The sequence below is a fragment of the Pleurodeles waltl genome, chromosome 3_1 (genome assembly GCF_031143425.1).
Source record: "Pleurodeles waltl isolate 20211129_DDA chromosome 3_1, aPleWal1.hap1.20221129, whole genome shotgun sequence".
NCBI classification, from domain to species: Eukaryota; Metazoa; Chordata; class Amphibia; order Caudata; family Salamandridae; genus Pleurodeles; species Pleurodeles waltl.
In genome coordinates, this window is record NC_090440.1 from 1582205232 (window position 1) to 1582227260 (window position 22029).

Genomic DNA, 22029 nt, shown 5'->3' on the forward strand with positions numbered 1-22029 from the left:
GCTGTCGTCCATACCTTCCAAAACAAGGAGTTTCTACAACCCCCCCCCCCCCATGCAGGTAGGCCCATGTGTCAGAAGGGCCGAACCCCAGAAAATATGCATGCCTTTTTGTTTTCCACTGAAGGTGCAATCACACTCTCCTACGGGCTGCAATAGAGCTCCTTAAGAGAAAAAAAAACATTCAGAAAAAGAAATATGGCCTCCAGGGGAATCTTTCCTCCCCACTCTGGCAGGGATTTGTGACATCAACGCACCTTTGTGGTGCACTGACACCACAGATGGGCATGAGAGGGTTTTGGAAGGGTGGCCGCTGGTCGACACCCCACATTAGAAGAGTTAAACCTTACTCCCCGAATGAAAAGGGTCTCAATTCCCTCAATAAGTGTGCAAAATTCTGGCATCACCTCTAGGAGGGACACTATGATACAGTTACTGTACAGACAACCCACTTTACTAAAGAGGCAACATCGTCTGATGCATAATCAATATACATGTGCCTTCTGCTTATCCACTGTTACAAACATAATGAAGCAGCCCTACTTTTTAATATTTATTTGGGTTTCCAGTCATGGAAACACAAAGCATGGCAAGGATGGTCATTATATCTTGGTTTTAGGTAAGCTACAAGGCAGATCCATCACAGTTGCAACAATTGATGCTCCCAACACTAATCAAGACACTTTTCTGCTCCCTTTTCACAATAAGCTGGGGGACTTTACCACTGGGAATATTAAACTCACTGAGGATTTCAACCTTGGTTTGGGTGCATACCCTTGATAGGACATTCCAGTCCAGATTAGGCGTGGGTGGAACTCGAAGTTACAGGAAAACTCAATGGGATTATGCAGAGTTCCAAGAGCAGACAAAGTGGAGGAAACAGACATGCTGCTCACTGATTGTTTTAGTGCCGCAAGCTTGTTCCGTGCTGAAAAATCAGCAGAAACGGCACCCTGTGGAGCACCAGAGGGCACTGCTGCTTGTGTTGATTTTGTTGCTGCTCATGTAGATTTTCTACTCGAGCAACAGCGTTCTCAACACAAATGGTTGTAACTGCCTGTTTGGAAAATCTGACCAGGTGCTCTCTTAGTGCCCGAAAATCAGGGACGACAAGTCTGTCTGTCTCATGCTAGCCAACTTACTATTTCCAAGCCACACACGAGAAAAACCCTCGCCATGCGAAGGACTGCAGAATTTGGCCAGAACTCTGTGTTACATGCATAACACAGAGTAACCAAAACTCCATCAACTCCACTGGCAGGACGGAAGTTATCACCCACCCCTAGTCCAGATCATCCACGCTGAAGGCCCTTGGACTTAGAGATCATTGGAGAGAGCAAAATAGGGCGACTAGGAATCACACTCTTTAATCAAATGTACACAGGTCCTATCCAGGATAAATTATATTTTGCTTAGCAATGTAATTTTGCAATGCACTCAGGAAAGTGCAATCCCTCTGATACCTTATTCTGATCACGCAGTGGTGGAAACATGACTTCCTTGGGGTGTAGGCCCCCGAGGCACCCGTTTGTTCTGAGGGGCTGGTGTTGAAATCTGAGTTACTCACCTGCATTACTGACTACTTGATGCACAACCTGTCCCAAGATACAAATGGCGCGCATCTGATGTGCATTGAAAGCAGTAATACGTGGCCATTGTATTCCAGCATTGGCAGGTATTGGTAAGATTAGACGTGCTGAATGATCTCTCTTGGTTGAGAAGCTGAGCGTGGCAGAATGAGAACATAAAACCAACCCCTCCAGAACTCTCCAAAGAAAATTAATGCTGCTTAAAATGAAATTAAATGGATTGGACATAAACAAAAGTCAAAGTGGCTCTTTTTAGGCTGGGAAGGACCTTATAATACCATGGGAACAAGATGAGCTCCCATCTGGAGAAGACAGTTTTTTTTTACTTTGGTAAGTCCAAGAAACTAATAACACTTAATCAACACAGCAAGAAAACAAAATCAGGTAATGTTCTTAGGTAACATTCTAACCAAATTGGCTTCATAAACTCATATGTGGAAGGCACCTGAGGAGCAATTGGCCACAAAGGTAGCAGCACAACATGCACACCTAAGTCACTAAGTGGAAGGAGCACAACAGGTGTTTGCACCATGCAACCAAATCTATCTTCTAGTAAGAAAATAAAGGGATGTGCCACAGCTATATCCTAAAAGCAAACTTAATTAAACTGCACCTATTATAAACTTATGAAACCACTAAAAGGACACATCTCATTGTAACTATTCACCGTAAAGTCCAAATCACTTTCAAAAGCCAATCCAAAGTTGTTGGAAATTTATTAGAAGATATTAAGGGTATCTTCAATACAAAGTGAGCACGTAACTCTGAACAAAGGTTAATTGACATAATATTTACAAACACATTGTCACACTAATTGTATATTGTTTTACAAATAAAATAGGGATATTGAAACAGAGGACATTCAGTCATAAGCAATAACACTGCATCAATAGACTACAAAACATATCTTAGGTATGCTACTTCAAATTACAATCAGGCCGCTAAATTCCATCATTAGAGTGCTGCAAATCAGTGATGAGCTGTCTGACCTGACAAATATCAAAGAGGACTAATGTTCAATAGCATATATTGCAACTCATTTAGTAACAACTTTCACTTCCAAAAAGTCTATTTTTTGTTTTATTTTACTTTTTAAAATGTGATATACCCAGATCAAAGTCAGCTGCCTTGACGGATTTGTCCACTTTGCCTGGGGATACACAATCCCAAATATTTAGAGGGAACAGAATGAAGATCGTGATGCCCAGTCTGGCCAATTGGGTTTGTGTGGCCAGCACCATAGACATCTCCCTCTACTAGAGGACACAAGACCAAGAACATCCAGCAGAGTCCTGTGCCCATTATCAACAGTGGTGCCCCTACAAGCCCACTGTGGCTCCTCTCCAAAATGATTGACACAGTGTACTCACTCCTGTACCACCTAAAGTCATAACATCTACTTTTCAGCCAATACACACTACACCTGTGGGCAACCAGTTATGGTCATCAGGTGGTTTGAAAAGAGAAGGAGCAGGCCCTTCTTTAGGGAATGGGGGCTCATGTTACAGTCACCAATGTGAGCACCATGAGTAGAGACCTGATGGGTGCAGCTACAAAGGTTGGAGAGCAAGATGAACCAGACCATTGAACTTCTAAGGGCCCAGAATTATATCCTGGAGTGTCATATGAGTGTGCTTACTCCAGATTTTAGGATGGCTGCAAAACACTTGCGTCCGCAGTGTTTTATTTATCTGCCTCATCTGTGGTCAAGTACATCTGAAGCCAGCTCTACCCTTGAAACATCTCCAGCTGGTAGCTTCATTGAACGCAGGACATTGATGCCTGTGAAGCCACCTATCACTGACCCTGTTCACATTCAAGCTACTTAACTGGCCCTTAGGAGGGGTTGGCCATCTTGCCTGATTGAGGACAACCCTAAGGGACCTACCACCAAGAGATGTAAAAAGTGACATCCTTATTTGAGCATATGGACTAATATAGCTATCCACTTAACGACCATGCATATCCCATCCATTCACGCACTGTTGCCTGGAAAAGACTCTAAACAACTATTGGCCATTTCCCCGATCCAACATCCAATTTTCTGAAAACCTTACAGGGTCTAAGCTTGTTCTATATTTATTGAATTGATGATAAATTAATTCCTTACTGAATAAAGATGCATCTCCCCCTGCAAAACATTTAACAAGTAATGTATTGTGTTGCAACCTATACATATGTTACATCACAGTTATAATGTTTGTCAATCATGTAGTCTAGTGAGATAAAACACATTTCATTATTACAAACACATAGTAAAACTAACATCAATATGTGAAACAACAGCAATTTGATTTGTGTTGTTAAACAGCAATTTATAATTAAAATGAGAAAGACACGTCTCAATGTGTACACATACTAGTCTAAATACAGACCATACTTAGAAGACACAACATTAGAAGGTACTAATCTGAATATAAAAGATGTTGGAAGGGGTGTGGCTTGGGAGGCCAAGATGGTGGACGCACAGAGCTCAGTTCCTTCCCCAGATCATCAGGAATCCTTGGTGCTAGAGTGACCACTTGGCATGGAGGCAAATACTGGGCAATAACTATAAAAGTTCAGGACAAAGGATCAAAATTGAGGAAAAAAATTAAGGACAAAAGGTCAATTTTATGGATACACCTGGAAAGGTCAAACAATAAAATAAAAGTAAGTAAATGGTCTTAGGGGCAAGTACAAGGCAAATAGGTTTATGTTATTTGGTTTTTATAATATAAAGCAGTATTGATTAAACATTCATATGTAATTGGGCTTATTTAAAGACTGCAAAAACCAACCTATGCTGTTGGAACGGGAATGTCCCTTGCATTGTATAAAGGCATGCACACCTTTCTTGAGTTACCGACAGTATGTACATATGGTATTGTAAATACCGAGTACATTGTACCACAATACAGTATGTAAGTGACAGGTGAAGTCAGCAGCTGATATACCAAAGGAAATAATAGGAGAGTAGAAAAGGAAGAAGGGGGGGGAAATAAACTGGGGGTGTGAAGATACCTGAAAGGGGCAAAAAGACATGGGGTAAATAGAACTATGAAACATGTCAGAAGGGTAATGACCTAGGTGTCAGAGTACCAGAGAGCTCTACCCCCTAATTGCATCTGTAGATCATTTCCGAGAGCTGGTAATCTGAGGATAAGCTGAACAGTCCATCTGCCATACTGGGCACCGGGAGTCATGGGGGAAGGGGTGAGTATATAATAGCTAAGCCGAGGTAGAGAGGAGCGCAAAGGGTAGTAGTGTGCGGCAAACTGTGTCACTGAACCGTTAAGTACATGGTATGGAAGCCACACCAAGGTAGAAGGGGGATGTAGGTGGGGATCAGGGCAGAGGAGGAAGCCGGTGTAAGACGGCAGTGGGACTGAGATAAGAGGTGATGGCAGATAGTAATGCATAGCAAAGTAGAGCAGGTTAGAAAAGAGTAAAATGAGGCAGATACGAGCAGCTTTGAGCAAGGTGAAGCAGAGCATAACATAGCATTGAGAGGTAGGGAGGAGTGAGGTAAAGTAGAGTTGGTTAGAGTAGAATGGAGTAGGTTGGAGTAGAGAGGGATAGAAATGGATGGCAATGAAGATGGAAATGCAGAGACGGAGGGGCAAGAAGGAGAAGAAGGAGAAAAAGAATAAAGAATAAGGGATAAGGGCACCCAGCGCCCAGCATGGTCACAGCGTTTAGTGGGGGAGGGAGGCTGCAACAAGAGGGGGGTAGGAGGAGGAGGGGCCATGGGTCAGATTGGAGGAGGGTCATAAGAAGATGATCATAATGATACCTGAGTAGAGCAAGGGGAAAGGAGGGGGTGGGGGATCAAGGGGTGGAAGGAAAGAAGGGGAACCAAAATCATGGCGTTAGTGACAGTGGCATGGTTTTGGATGGGCGGGTGGTAAGCGTTCTATGGATCGCCTCCGAGAAAGGGTGCCCATGCCTGCCGAAACAGGACTGCTTGGTATTGCATATGATAGATGACAGGTTCATGGGCAGTGGTTCAGACCATTGCCACCATCCATTCCTCTACAGGGGACCTCCAGTGACGGAGGATGCAGGTCTTCGCCGTCGTTAGGGCCGTATGCAGTAATCGGTGTTGCGGTTGAGACAGATCAGAGAGGTGTCCCATGTCTTGCGGGAGTATGAAAGAAGAAGATGAACAGAATCCGAAGTGTCATTGAGGCACCGAGGGTGGAGCCCACCGCATCCCAAAGAGTCTGGATCGAAGGGCAATCACAGAGGATGTGGGTCAGATCACACCAGGATCTCCGAGCATCTCTAGCAATCCATGTGTTGTAGAATCCCGCTCTGTGAAATTTCACAGGAGTCCAGTACCATTCATGGATTATTTTAAAAAGACAGAACTTCAGGCATGCTTCCTGGGTACCCCTGTCCAGGGCCACCATTATATCTGTCCAGCCCTCTGCTTTGAACTCCATCTGGAGGCGTATCTGCCAGTTGGAGCATAAAGTATTGAGGAGGGGGATGCAAATAAAGATGCTGTATAAGAATATTATATATGCCCGCCATCATGCCCTTGAAGCGTCTCCGAGTCTTAAGATAAGACAATACAGGGAGGACCGCAGTGGTCCAGGGGATGGCTCCCATGCTACGTTGAAGACAGTGCTTAAGTTGTAGAAACTGCCATCCTTGGCAAGGATGGAGGCCGTATTTCTCTCTCAGGCTCTAAAACTGTTTAATTGCACCATTCTCAATGATCTGGTCTAAACTTTTAATGCCAACAGCACTCCATTGCGCCCATTGGAGGGTGGCTCCTCCAACATGTAGGCTGTCATTTCCCCATAGAGGGGCCCGCAAGTGTAAAGAGGAATGTATGCCAAGAAGGCGATGTGCCCTACGCCAGGCTGCGTCATGGTTGCGGTGGACCAGCGCTGTACAAAACACTGAGTCTGCCCCAGCTTGAGAGTAACAATCATTCTGTAATGAACCATTGCTGTTTATCGGGTACCCTGGGGAGCATATATGCTGACTGGGAAAGGTGGAGAGCAAGGGCATAGTGTTCTACTGATGGAAGTCCCATGCTTCCGCAAGAGCAGCGTGCCATAAGTTTTGCTGACGATAAACGGGGACGGTGAGAACCCCACACAAAGGCTCTGATCGCTGCATCAATCAGTCTTAGGGTCAATAGAAGTGCTTTGATGTTTAGCATGTCTAACACATAAGTTAAGTACGGTGATGTAAACATCCTTACCACCTGTACCCTGCCCCACATGGAAAGTCCCAGGTGGGACCACTTCTCAAAGTCCATATTCATATAGGCAATGAGTGGGTCTAAGTTATCTGCCATCATAAGTTCTAATCCTCGGTTGATGAGGATCCCGAAGTATTTGAGGCGGGGCAGCGTCTACCGGAATGGGAAGCCATGTATCGCTGCTCTTGTGGTGATGATGGAGAGGGGCAATGGTTTGCTCTTGTCCCAGTTCACCCGATACCCGGATACAGTTGCAAAGCCGTTAATAATCTCTGATAAGGCAGGGAGGGAATGGCCCAAGTCTGCCAAGATAAGCAGGATGTCATCTGCATATAGATAGAGCTTAGAGACCCCTCCTTGGTGAAGTATCTCAGTAAGAAGAGGGGATTGGCGGATGGTGGCGGCCAGCGGTTCCATGGCTAGCAGAAATAGGAGTGGCGAGAGGGGGCTGCATTGTCTCGTCCCTCTGTATATTGGAAAAAGTCCTGATAGGAAGCCCCCACAGTTGACCTGCGCCAATGAGGAAACCATATAGCAGACGAACTTTGGCAATGAATCGGTCGCCCAGACCAAATTTCGGCAAGGTCGCAAACCAGTAGTCCCATTCAAAAAGGTCAATCACTTTTTCAGCGTCTAGGGATAAGCCTAAGACTTCGTCCGGCATATTTCTGGCTTCCCACAGAGCATGTGAGAGGGTGCGGAGATGGTTTCTAGAGGTCCCAAGACAAACCCCCTTCTGTATGATGTATTAAGGATGGGATAACCTTGCGTAAAGGGGTCGATCGGACGCTGGATAGGATTTTGATATCTCCATTAAGAAGGGAGATGGGGTGATAGCTGCAGCAGAGAAGTGGGTCCCGCCCAGAATTCGGTATAACCGCAATCACTGCCCTATTGGAGATTGCACCAAGTGAGCCCTCTCGGCTAGCCTCCCGGAAGGCCTCATGTATGGACTCGACTGCCTCCTTACTGGCCCGTTTATAAAATTCCACGCAAAAACTGTCCTCCCCTGGTGATTTATGATATGGAAGGTGACCTGTGTTATTTTGGGCTTGCTGATTATCCATCTAGAAAGGTTTGGACCTCGTCCGATAGGCAGGGGAGGCGAATACCCTCCAAAAAGGTCTTCACTTGACCAGGGCTAGCCACTGTTTCCGGGGTATACAGACGATGGTAGAAAGCTGCAAACTCATTGACAATATCCTGTGGTCAGGTAAGCAGCTCCCTATTGGAGGATGAAATAGCGGGGATGGCCTGAGCAGCTGCTCTCTGGCAGAGCTGAGCTGCTAAGAGCCGACCAGCCTAGTCCCCTTGCAGTATCGTCTTTGCAAGCGTTGCAACACATATTTGGCCTGGGGCATGTGTAGTTCGTTGCAGCCACACGGACCCGCTCCAGGCTCTGACAAGCTGGTAGTGAGGGTTGGGCGGTGTACTGTTGGGTGAAATATGCAATGTTCCCTCCAGTTCTGCCTGGCATGCTATCCTTTGTTTGTTGGCCTGTGCGGCATTGTGCATTATTTGCCTGTGAACGGTCGCCTTTGCAGCCACCCACAGGACCCTCTGGAAGGGGACTGTGCCTTTGTTGTTCTGGATGTAAGTGGAGACATGGGCCTGTATTTGTATTTGTGCACCTGGGGGGTGCGGTAACAATGCATGGCAAATCGCCAGGGCTTGCGGCTTGGGGAAACAAGTCCTGTGTTAGCAGGATAGGGGGTTGGTCCAAGAGACTACACTCCAGTATACAAGAGTCTCAGATCTGGGCCACTATGTTGTCCATCTCGAGAAAGTAGTCCAAGCGTGACTGAGTTCCGTGTGCTGACGTTAAAAATGTGTATTCCCTGTCTGCCGGGTGCGTGAGCCTCTAGTAGTCCACTAGCCCATGATCTGAGGACATGTCGGCTAGAGTTGCCCTGTCCTGTTTGCTGCTGACAGCTATGGGTCAGGTCTTGTCAAGCACTGAGTCCCGGGCTAGGTTCCAATCACCTCCTCAGGTTGGCCCGATCTTGTTAAGAAGGTGATTGATTTGGAGGAGGAACGAGCGATTGAGGCCTGTAAGCGCGTATACTGAGCCGGCACATAGCGAGGAATCTCCAATTTTCAGTTTAGCAAACACACATCACCCCTCCGGATCAGGCCACGATTTAGTAATAATAACGGGCAGTGTCTTATGAAGCAAAATCACCCCTCCACATTTCCTAGGTGTCCTGCTCCCCGGCGACCGTGGCTTAGGGCAACAACTAAATATAGTTTTACCTACCCAGTCTCGGCGCAGCTTACTGGATTCAACATCATTAAGATGTGTCTCCAGAAGGAGAGCCACATCAGCCCTTTTTTACTGGAGATATGAGAGTACCTGCTTTTGTTTCACAAAGTGGGTCAAGGCATTTATGTTCCAGGATTGGATCTGGAGTGGGCGGGCAGGGAGTGGGGCCTGTCCAGCCATGACAGCGACAGATGTGTGAGGTGGACTGAAGGGGGGAGATAGGGAGGCCACTGGGAAGGAGTGCCAAATGGCGTGGGGGGCAGCAGTGGAAGTGAGGGGGGTAATAAGGCTGGTATTCGGAATGGGAGGGAATATCTCACTCTGGTCCCCGGCAGTAGGGGGGTGAGGGGTGATGGGTGCCCACCTGGGGTGGCTATATGAAGTTAAAGTGGGAGAGAGCTGAGGGGATGTAGAGTAAGATGGGAGAGAAAGGTAAGATGGAGAGAGAGTGGGGGAAGGGCTAGACAGGTGAGAAAGAAAGAAGGGAGGAAAGTGAGAAAGGAAGGGGGGATATCAAGGTTGGTAACTGGGGAGGAAGGCGTGGCTTCCGACTTTGGGTAAGAGCAATACCCCAGGGGTTTGGGTATGTGGACTACGGGTCCAAACCTGTGAAGTCAGCATGCCCGGAGGGGCCCCAGCAGGTAACAGGGTACAAACGGCGAGCCGCAATAAGAAGAATGGTGTCAAACGTCAATCGTGGCTGGAGGTGGTGCCACAGGGTGCCATAGGATGGGTCAAATTGGGTGTGTCTCCCGCTTCTTCTTCTTGTTCTTCTTGGGTGGGTGAGGACACAAAGACACCAGCATGGATAAGAATAGATAATAGTGGCACCCATGTGGCTATGGTGGGTAATAACAGTGACATTGGACGGTCTGGGATACATTGACAGCCCATCTTCAGCAACAACTTGAACAGTAGAACATCATAAAACATAAGTCATGAGACGTAGTGGACATAAGGCCAGTAGATGGCAGCATATAACTCAACAACAGTGCATTGCATCTTACATGTTAAATAACCCCACTATTACACTAACATGATTATGGTACACCAGCAGGGCGATAGATGAGAAGAGGGAAGAAGGAAGGACAGAAAAAACTGTAGCCAGAATACAGCAGTGCAGTAGACATCAGGGTTTAACACAGCCTGCTAATAGGCCACATCCACAAACTGAGTATGCCACAACTAGGTCACATCACAGTCCCGCAGCAGAATACTCATCCGTCTGACATTGTGGGGACGTAGTCCTCTCAGCTCCATCTCGTCCTTTTGATCATGCAGGACCCACGTGGCTGCAGCAATTTCAGTTGGAGAAGTGGAGAGGCTTCAGAGAGGAATGAGACTTATCTCTTTCTGACTGCTGGGTGTAGTGCACCACTGCTTGAAGCCCCTGGTCTCTGTTGCCATCGGTTCTCGAAAGCCTCTACAGGTCTCTGACTCTATGGTGAGGATCACCGTCGCATCAGTTTCGTCCTTCCGGGGAGGCGTGTGAAGGCGGTACGCCCTGGGGGTCAGTTGTCTGTCCTGAGAGCTGGTCCGGAGAGGTCGTGTCCATGACCTGTACCGGCAACTCATCCAAGAAGAGTTGTAGGTCCTCTGGTTCATAGAAATGTTTTGACTTGCTGTTTTTGGTGATCCACATCTGCACTGGTTCATATAAACCATACTTCAAGTCCAGTTGGCAAAGTCGGGGTCGGAGAGACAGGAATGCCTTGCGACGGTCGCTGGTCCCCTTTGAGAAGACCGCGGCAATTCGTACCTTGTACCCCTCGTTCTGAATGAATCATGGGAACAGGCCACTAGGAGGAGTTGGCGGGCCCGCCTATGGTGTAGGAGACAGGCAATGATCGGGAAGGTTCAGGACGCACCATCCTGCTGCCTTGGGCCTAGGCGGTGCACTCACTGGGTCTCCAGCAGAGGGTTGAAGGTTAAGCCTGTGAGTGTAGGGAGTGTATTCTGTAGAAAGGCTTGGATGTCTGACCCTTCTGTTTGTCCGGGAATACAAAAAACTGGACATTGTCTCTGCGGCTCCCATCATCCAGGTCGATAAGCTTACTGTGTAGGTAGAGAAGTTCTTGATCTTGTTCTGTCATGGTATTAAGGTGATCCTCCACTGCCATTAAACACTGTTCCAGCACTGACACTCTGGACTGGAAACCACGTAGTCCAAACATGGATTTCATCCCAGCCACTAGCATAGATACAGTGGAGTACATTCCTTCCAGTCAGCGACCCAAAGCTGTAACTTCCTGAAGTATGAGTTCCATAGTAGTGTCGTGCACTGGGCAAGCTGTGTTGTGGGGCAAGTTCGTCGGCTGTGGTCCCTTGGCAGAGGTCATTGAGCGTGAGTGTTGAAGGGCATCGGAGAAGAGAAGTTGTTTTGCGGGCTTACCAGAGGATTTACCAGCAGGTTTGCTATTGGGCATCTCTAGGCCAGGCTCCCGGTGTTAGGACCGCAGGTCTGAGTTCTTGGGGCTGTGCCCCTAACAAATGTACAGGTTATTGTACAGCAGAGGGGCTGGGAGGGAGCTGTTCCCCAAGTCTCCACAGCAGTTGGAGCCTGCCCAGTGGAGACACATTCGCAGTCCAAGATCTGGACCTGTCCTGGTCAACACCGCAACCCAGATGGACGCCAAGATCTTCCCTCAAAGGTGCGGGTATCGGCACTACTGCAACGTCATGCAAAGGTGGGGAGGGCCAAGGAGGCTGCCCTTGTCGCCTCTCGCTCGTCGCCCGATGTTCAGGGTTGATGAAAGGTGGAGGGCACAGCCGGTGGCCTAGAGTCTCCGGCTCAAAGAGTGTCCCCAGCTATTAGCACAGCCACAAACTGGCCCTGTCTCACCCAGTTGGGAGGCCCATGTCACTTCGCTAGGCCCCACAGGAGGCGCTGTGTCGAGTGCAGGCAGATTGATTGGTGCTAAAATGGGTGGGCTCTCCCCTCTTGGAGTACCCCTGCTCCTGGGCTGCGGGCTGCCTCTAGTAGCCTGGGCCCAGACTCCCCCGGTAGAGTCAATGGTTGGGGCATGTGGTGGTTCCTCCACGGGTCCGCTTGCATGCCATGGTCCACAATGGTCCACAATGTGCAGATAGCATTGATCCCCTGGAGGGGTAGTCAGGGGGGATGTGGAAGGTTGCAGGTGTGATGGCGAGACGTGGCGTGTCCCGAAGGGCAATCTGGTCCCCCCTTCTGGGGGGCTCACCCGTGACCTGCTGTGCCTCAAAACTGCAGGTGCAGGGATCCTGTCATAGCCAGTGGCTTCCCCGGGGGGCTAGGAGCCCACCCGTTGTGTCATTCAGTGCTGTATAGGGGATGGGGAATGCGTCCAAAAAGGATCCCCATGACGTCTGTTGCTGTGGTGCTGGTGTGGAGGCGCGGCGACTCAGTGACGTGCCCCTGCTCTCCTCCGGTCTCACCCAGTGCCAAAATGAGGGCCACGCTTGGTTGACTAGGACCCTCCTAAGCAGCCACAGGTTGGAGCAGGTGCCTACGATGTGGGGTCCTTCAGTGCTGTATGGTTGGGAGAGTTGTCCAAAAGGGGGTTCTCCACCGTGCCAGCTGCTGCGGTGCTGGTGGGGGGTCACCGAATCTGTGGCGCACCCGCTGCTCTCCTCCACACAAGGTCACAGCCGTGCTTGGCCGATGAGGCCCCTTCTACGCGTCCATGGGTCAGAGCAGGAACCTGCGATAGGGGCCCATCGGAGTTGTATTGGGGGAGGCATCCAAAAAGGGGAGGATCCCATGGCATCTGTTGATGTGGAGCTGGTGGGAGCCACCGACTCCATGGTGTGCCCCCGCTCTCCTCCAGCCTCAAACAGCCAGCACACAGGGTCGCTGATGCACTTGGCTGACTAGGCCCCTTCTGCATGGCCATGGATCAGGCCAGGCATTCGTGATGAGAAGCCCCTCTTCTAGCCTCCCAGCCGGGACACACACCGTAGGCAGGGTCCCTCGGGTCGCAGATGGCGGTCCTCTCTGCTCCCCAGATGCCCCTATCTCTGTCCAGGGCCCGCCGCCGTGTGGTGCTCTGGAATGAGGTGACCATCATCGTCCGTGGCCAGACCACGCCCCCTACATATGGTATTCTAACTTTTTCTTTGGCCCTGAAATCATGTAGCATGTGTGCAAAAACCTAGGGCTATCTCTGACTATGAGAGGTCCTATAACCTGGAGATACAGGCAGCATATGATATATTTAGAAGAGATCCGTACTGTGATCAGACCTATTTATCTATGTGTGTGAGGCATATTGGCCCACTTGTATAAAGTTCTGCTCCTAGAATCTTGCACCAACATTACCTGTGAATGTCATGTGCATGTGTAGTAACTATAACACATGTGTGGTAGTAAGTCTGTCATGGCACAAGACGAAGGGTTAAAACTAGGACTGTGTTTCCAAACAGTAGATTTACCTTCTGCATTCCTATGGCTAGAAGAAGGAAATCCAAAAAATGTAGTGAGGAGGATGGAAAAAGACTGACTTTAGAAATACTATACATCCTTTTGTTAGCAAGGAGCTCTTAAAAACGTTTTTCTGAGCATAACCATTTAGTGGATGGTAAGAGTGAGGTTTGGGACTAATGTTCTCATCATAAATGGTAAGGAAATTTCCAGGTAAGTTCTGTTCTTTTGTCTGTCCCTGATTGCTCATTCAGTTCAGTTGATGACAGGCAGGTGTAGATGCCTTACACCTCTTTGTGTCTGTGTTGTGGGTGATTCAAGTTCAAGACAGTCCCAGTGCTACTTGCTGTGAGAAGCATCACTGCACACAATGGCCATATCTCGAGAGCAGCCTTAAGAGGACCCTTGGAAGAAGGCACACCCAAAACGGGTTCTACAGTTGAAACAGTGGATCTGCATAACGTGTTTAGAAGTTGTGTATAAAAGGAAGACATTTCATACTTTGCTCCAGTTCCAAGTCCTTCATCGCCAGGGATGGCTGTTAGTGCTCTACAGTGTACTCAACTGAGGAAAAGAGCTAGCCTCTGACTGACAGCTGATCTCCTAGACATGAAGAGACATCACTTAAAGTCTGACTTTTCTGCTGGAGGAGCTTTGGTGCTGCTTGAAGAACCTGAAGACACAGATTTTGGCTGCCTTGTAGCTCTTTAAAATATCAACAAATATCTCCACATACAGCACCATGCCTATTTTAAAACATTAATGCAGAATTTTCCCAGTTTTGCCCTGTACAAGGATTCCTGTATTTTCCACTTCACATGTATCTGTTTACTCTGCCTAATTTAAAGACTATCTCCCCTATAGACCATCTAACCTACAGACATTCTTCCCCAATTATCCCACAGGTCAAACCTCCCACCCCCTGCTCTCATACCTCCACTAACTGCCCCAATCTCCTGGCATGAAACAGTGGTCCACTCTGCCCCTCCAACCTGAATGAATCCAAAGGAATTCCCAGATGCATATGCTGCCTGCACTTGGGACATTTGAAGTGCAAGTGTACTGGGGATCACCGGGGGACTGAACCACAGCTGCATGGCTTAGGGAGAGCGTCAACTTGCTGGGGCCTTCTCTTCTCTCTGTCTGGTTTTCTTGTGATGCAGAACATTGACGAACTGAATCGAGGTGCAGATTCTAATACAACCCCCTGACTGAACTGCTGATTGCTAAGTTGACCCCATTACTGTGGTGGGTTGGGAAATTTGGAGCCATGGCACTTAACAGACCCGCTTCCTCCCAAGCGCAGACTAAAATTGTCAAGTTCACTGCCTTGGTACCAGGAACCCCCAAGGTGCCAGAAAGTGGAGATCGATGTGTCGGCCCCCAGGACCAGGGGACAGAAGCTCCATTCTTCAAGCTATTCAAGCCTCACGCTTTGCTCTCAAACCAAGATTGATGAGTTGGCTGTTGAGGTTAAGTTTCTTCAGCATGATCTTTGCGGAGTAGCCAACAGAGTCTCAGAGGTTGAAGTTTGTATTTCGTATTTGGGGAATACAGTACGTGAACCTAACTCAATGATATCTACCTCTCAAAAACAATGAAAATCACTGGAAGAACGCACAGATGATGTTGAGAACATGGCACAAGGGAACAGAAGGCTGAGCTCCTGAAAAAATTTCTAAAGGCATGGATCACCACATGGATGTTTACTGAGCAGCACTCAAACTGTTTTATTATTGCAACAGTTCACAGATCCCTGGTGTGGAGACCTCCCCCAGGAGCTCCTCTGTGCCCTAAGATAACAAAGATACTGAACTACAGGGACCAAAATGTAGTCATCAAGGAGGGAACTCAACTTGGGGAACTGTCATTCAAGTCAGGATGCATGGTGATTTTTCCAGACTTCAGACACCATGTTCAACAAATGTGGAAATCCTATGACATCTGTATCAGGCACAGTTAGGGTGACTTATGTTTAAATCTATCTTCTTTAGGACTCCTTAGATGGCACGGGACTGAGTGATGCAGAAGAGATCCCTAAAGTGCAACTCGATCACACTCTGGGAATGGGTTGCTCAGTGGATTGAGCAATGCATGGGAACTGAGTCGTTGGATGACACAAGTCGCGCAGGCAACAAAGAATGACCTTGGTGGCACATGCCTCAACAGACTCCACAGAAGAACATTCTAACTTTGACTATAATCCTGTGCAAAGCTCAACACAGTGTTCCCTAGAGGTTGGGAGGAGTCATGGGAGAACAGGAACCAAAGTTCACTTGATGACTGAGTCCTAAGACCATGTATATTTAACATGCCTGCACCACTATATCGTATCTATAATACTCCAGTAGGGTTATAATGGCACACTCTAATTGGACTCACACCTAGTTCCAGTTATGAGGCAAAACAGATGCTTCTGGTGTGCAAGTGTGGGGTGGCAGGTTGTTGAGGAGATGGTTTCTGTTTTGATTACTTATTTGTTTGGTTCATAACATTGCACATACAGTTTTTTCTGACGTACCTTCTTTCTCGAGACAACACTTGCAATCCACATCTTTACCCTGACCATGTCTCAGATGCCCTCTAGATATACTTGACTATTTCAAGGTCTACCACAGTAGGAACACTGATTCTGACCTTCCATTGCCATATATGCTTTTACACTGATGACATGGAATGTCAATGGTCTGAACAACTTCATTAAGCGAAAATCAGTCCTGGGATTAGCAAGACGTCATGCATCAACTGCTTCAAGGGTCCCACTTTATTGGTACCAGATGCTCAGTATTTTTTTGCTATGGTTATGGCAACATATATCATGCTGGCCATGTGAGGGGCTCTAGCGGGGTGGCAATCCTCTTACAAAAGGTGTTCCCTCCTGCTATCTCCCCCATGAGCTTGGATACATTTTTGAGGTATGTTGTGATTGAAGGATTCATTGAGGGATGATAATATAACCTAATTATGTGCCTGCAGCCTCCCTTTACCTGCTAGGCCCACCTGTGAAGTACTTAGAGAGGCAGTGTTGCTGTTTTCCCTGGGGAATCACCATTATAGGATGGGATTTTAGTGACATTATGACTCATTACGTGGACTCCACTGGACCTAGGTTGACAGAGTGTCAGAGGGATGAAGTGACTTGGGTGACAGACTGGGGCTCTGAGACTGTTGCCTATACTCACATGTTTGCAGGACACAGGGCAATGTCTTGTGTTGATCTATTGTTCCCTGCCAATGGACTTCTACACAACGGGCTCACACATCCCATCCAAGGCATGTGGGACCATGCCCCCATTGTGTTGCACTTCGACCCTCACAGAGGAGGCCCCTTTTCTATCTGGCTACTTAATACATGGAGGCTAATAGAAAGTAATTTACATAATTCTTAGCTCTTGAGCTAAAGGTCTCTCATGATCTGAGTAGGGGAATGGTGGAGTTACTAAGCATGTTATGAGTGGCTGAGATAGGACCTGGCATAAAGGGGGATTGCCAGGTCCTATCTTAGTGGTAAAGAGAGGGAGATGTACTGTCAGATAAATGATTGCAGACTCACATTATGGCCCTAGAGTTGAAAAATCAGGGGCAAAAAGCTGCACAGGTGCGACGTTGCCTGGATATGAAAAGGGACTCTCTCTTGTGGAAGCCCATCAATGTTGAATGGCTTGAAAAAGAAGAGTTTATAAATAGGGGGACAAGTCAGTTAAATTGTTATATGGGCTGGTGACAACGGAGGCCACCTCCTGTCTAACATTAAGGATGAAAGGGGAGGAAGGCTGTCAAGGGTAGTGGACATCAAGGCAGCTTTTTCAGATTACTACCATTCTCTGTATGCAGTGCAAGGGTGCCCAAACTGAGAGGTCTCTACCCCACTCATCAAAGATCTACCTTTGGTGAAACTGCACACTATTGAGTGAGCTGGACTTCACCGACCCCTCACACAAGAAGTGCTCACGGAGGGCCTCAAAGTTATGAACCCTAGTAAAACCCCAGGTCCAGGTGATTATCCTATCAAGTATTACCATACATTTCAAACACTATTATTCCTGCCCCTTTTGAACTAGTACCATAAAGTAATCAAGAAGTGCAGATCCCCCCCACGCTGTACTTGGAGACCATAGTGGTACTAAATAAACCAGACTGACCACCAGACTGATATGATTCCTATCAGCCAATCTCCTTTATAAATGCCAATTTTAAGCTCTACGTCAATTCTCTGGCAAACAGACTACTGTTTGCTCTTACATGCCTGGTCCCTTGACAAGTGTGGTTTTATCCCACACCGTAGCACTCACCATTGTATAGCCAGAAACCATATAGCTCTGGCACCCCTAAGAGACATGAAAAGCCATATATAGATTTTAAAAAGGCTTTTGACTCCATAGACTGGAATTTCCTCAAGGGAGTGCTAAAAACATTAGGAATTGGCCCTTTAATTAGATCATACAGCTGTATTCTCTATACACCCACATAGGGCAGGTCTGAGTGAATGAATCTGCCCTCCATACACAATTCATAGAGGCTCCTTGCAGGGATGTCCCTTTTCCAATCTCCTCTTTTCCTTAGCCATGGAGCCCCTAGCAGGGTGAGTGCAATGTGATGCCCTGATTTGAGAATTTTACAGGTGATTGGCTTAGAGGACAGTATTAAACTCTATGCAAATGACATCCTGCTGTTTCTATCGCCACCATCCTTTAGGAGACCCTGTCTAATTCAAATGCTGATCCTGTATGGGATGGCCCCATGCCTCATGGTTAACTGAGCTAAATCCATTTTGGTCCTGCTGAAGGGCAATAATGGAGGCATAGAGTAGCAGTCATGTCTGCCGACCCACAGACTCAGCTTTTAATATTTTGGGATCCCCATAGCCTTGCATCCCAGTTTGACCTGGGTCCTCAATATGTGACCCCAGATGCCGAAAACAAAGGAGGAGCTTACCAGGTGGACCAACCTCCCACTCAACATTTTAGGGATGGTGGCCTTGTTTAAAATGATGGTGTAGCCATGCTCTGTGCATTAGAGATTCCGTTTGCCTATCACCCAAACTTGGGGACATATTTATCAAAGAGTTGCTCTGCTCTTGCGCCATGCAACAAGGTGCAAGAGCAATGCAACCCTCAAGTTAGATGTATTAAGCCATGCAAGGCCACCTTGCATGGCCTTGTTGGCTTGATAAATCTAGAGTAACACAACACAGCACATATCACAAAGGCAGCTCTTGTGGTTCACTCCCCTCCTTTAATTTACCTCTAGAAGCCTCTCTCTACTTCACTATTCAGCTCAATGTGTCAGTGCTGTCTAGCAAAGAAATTCTACAGCCCAACTAAAGAATAACGTTTGTCACGGTCTTATCCAACATTTGGATTTTAAAACTGCACATTATAGTGAGATTTTATTTGTAAGGATGGCAGCTTGGGTGGATCCCTCACTAGAAGGTATAAGGGGGACTGCACAGTGATTAGTTTGAAAATGCCTCCCTTCGTTAGAAATCCCATCTCTTGCAACAGGTGACATTTCGGATTTCCCAACTTGACTGCATCAGTATCCTACCGCTGGGATCCTTTTACAGCCACTTGAGCCCTAGCATCTATCTCCAAACACAGGCAACTCTAGTCTTTCCCATATTACCAGCTACTGATGTTCTACCAGTTTCAAATTGAATTCAACCCTTATCTGATTTGAATCAGCTAGACTGACCACTAAAGAGCGACGGGAAAACGCATGAGTGGCTCCCCTTGTATGATCTTCGATTATATTTTGACTGGTCCTGGTGGAACTCGTCGCTACACGCTGTGACTACATATAGGGGGTCATTCCTACCCTGGCGGTCTATGACCACCAGGGCAGGTGAAGGAGGAAGCACCGCCAACAGGCTGGCGGTGCTTCCGTGGGCATTCTGACCGCGGCGGTACAGCCGCGGTCAGAAACGGGAAACCGGCGGAACAGGATGGCGGTAACGGGTGTCGTGGGGCCCCTGGGGGCCCCACATTGATTTTCAGTGTCACCCGTCGCACACCAGCAACTCCGCCGGCTCCATTCAGAGCCGGCTTCCTCGTTGCTGGTGCTTTCCCGCTGGGCGGGCGGGCGGACTTTTGGCGGTCGCCTGCCCGCCCAGCGGGAAAGTCAGAATTACCGCGGCGGTCATTTGACCGCGCTGCGGTATTCTGGCGGGGGAACTTTGGCGGGCGGCCTCCGCCGCCCGCCGAAGTTAGAATGACCCCCATAATATGGTGGAATACATCAGGTTTAGCTCCCAAACCAAACAATGATTACTGGATGAATTACATTAAACCTTTCGATGCCATATTGCTACCATAGTATGAAGTGGTTTGAACACTGCTATTCCTTCAAATGGATGCACTTAGACTTAGATGTGAGTCTCTATCACAATGTTTATCATAGTTTTATGGGGCTTGCTTTAGTGGCAAGTTTGGCCACAGCCCCATGTTTATGGTCTAATCTCCAGCCAATAAAACTGTCTGTCCCTGCATAAATAAAGATTCCTGGGGCAAACGTTTGTACTGTAAGCATCTGACTATGTTTGATTTGTATAAAATCACTGAACTAGTTGGGACATTCAACAATCAAATTCCTTCGTTTATAGGGAGGGGATGTGGGACAGTAATAGATGATTTTTTTCGTTTCACGTTCATTGCCTCCATATGTCCAGTCTGGGGGTACCAGCCAAATATATACAGTGATTGCAATCCGAATGCCCTGGTTTTACCCATTCCATAGGTCACCAAAAGAAACATCAGGAAGTAGCTATTGATTTATTAGAAAGAGACAAAGGTCTAAGGCATTGATGGAATTCTGTAAATTATAAAACACTGCTGGCTAGTGTGATAAAGGAAAATCATGCCTTAGTGTGAGATGGAAATCCATCAATGATACCTTCGTGAGCCTGGGTAGTCACATTAGAAAACCTTACTGTCAGAATGTCAAGCACAAATGCCCACGAAGGTTCGATTCAGCTTGCACACACGCCAATAAGAGACTGAGGGGACATTAAAAAGAGAATCTAGAGACAAAGAGGACATTGTCAGATGCAAAACCGAACACAAACCCATCCTAAAATAAAGGAAATTAGAAATCAGGGAAGAAACCTGGGAAATCTGATAGCTTCCTGTAACACAAAGCAACTCAATAAGTTGTGGAGAGTAGTCGACTCTGACAAGTCTTATAAAGTCATGTCCACAAACACAGGCACGCCCATAACAGCTGATCAATGGGTCTCACATTTTAATTTTTTTTATCGTTTTACAAACTTAAGTGACCATTCAATAGATTTTCCCCCAACCTAACCATTAGCCATTAGGTTTGACCATCATAAAGTCGCAACTGTCATCTCCCAAAGTCCTTCAGGGAAAGTACCGGGTTCTGATGGAGTCCTGGTGGACTTCTTTTAAACCAATGGGGACTTCTGGGCACCAGTTATCACTAATTGATTGAATTTGACTTGTAGCAGCAAGTTGCCATCTTCCTGGCACATAGTCATAAACGTTCCTGTATATATGCATATAGGAATGTACATAGCCTTTATGGATTTAAGTAGTGCCTTTGACAGAGAAAATCGGTCAAAGCTTAGGGTCTAACAATGAGCATGGATCTGGATCAGACCCTGGTCGATATTCCTATGTGCCCCACATATGGAAGTCTCAGCCTCAGTCAGATATTGCGACGGGGTGGAGTGTACTGATTTGTTTCCACTTGACAGTGGGGTTCAGCAGAGACATGTCCTTACACCTATTTTGTTTATTACATACTAAGGTAAGGTTATGCCAAAGGTTACATCAAATCTTGTAACTGCTGATCTGTATGCAAGTGATCCTAATATCCCGAAACCTTATTGGCCTCAAGTGTCTGATGGACAACTTTGTTGTGTTTTATTGACAATCTTGATCTTGCGACTAACCTCTCCAAAACATTTTATATAGCTTGTGGCCCAAGAATACCAAATCTAGAACCATCAAAATCAAAGGAACAACAATTGAGAAAGCTAACTTTTAAGAGGCAAAAATCCTCTGCTTGGAAATGGATGTGCACCAGTGCCCATACCCAACTGTACTGATTTCTGGATCCCTAATGCTGATTTTTGTTGTTCTAGTCAAACATGGGTCATGCATGTACACCATGACATAGGCCTGTCTCACAGATTGTGGTTGTGTTGAATTGGGAGGGGCACCCAAAGAACTCCCCTCATAGGGATGGGAGGCTCATGCCTTCAACAGGAATTTGGCAGCATGAGCACGGTGGTGGCAGCATACCGTGTAGTTATGTAGGTAGCAGTGATCAGGTCCTATTAACCTGTGTCACTGGAGTGAGGTCTACAGGCTCACTCACTTTTGAAGTTCCACTGCTGCTTGCTTAACTCTTTCTTGGCCTACTTCAGATTTGTGTGAAGTGCTGCACATAAAGGAGGTGGCATATCTGCACTGGGTGTATGATTGGCTGGTAAGGGTACAATACAGGGATAATGCAATACTGAGCACTGAGTGCATGTTAAATGCATGTGCTGGATGTACATGTACGTTACCATCCCTGATGGACTGCGTGTAGGAAAAATGCATGTGCTGGGTTTTAT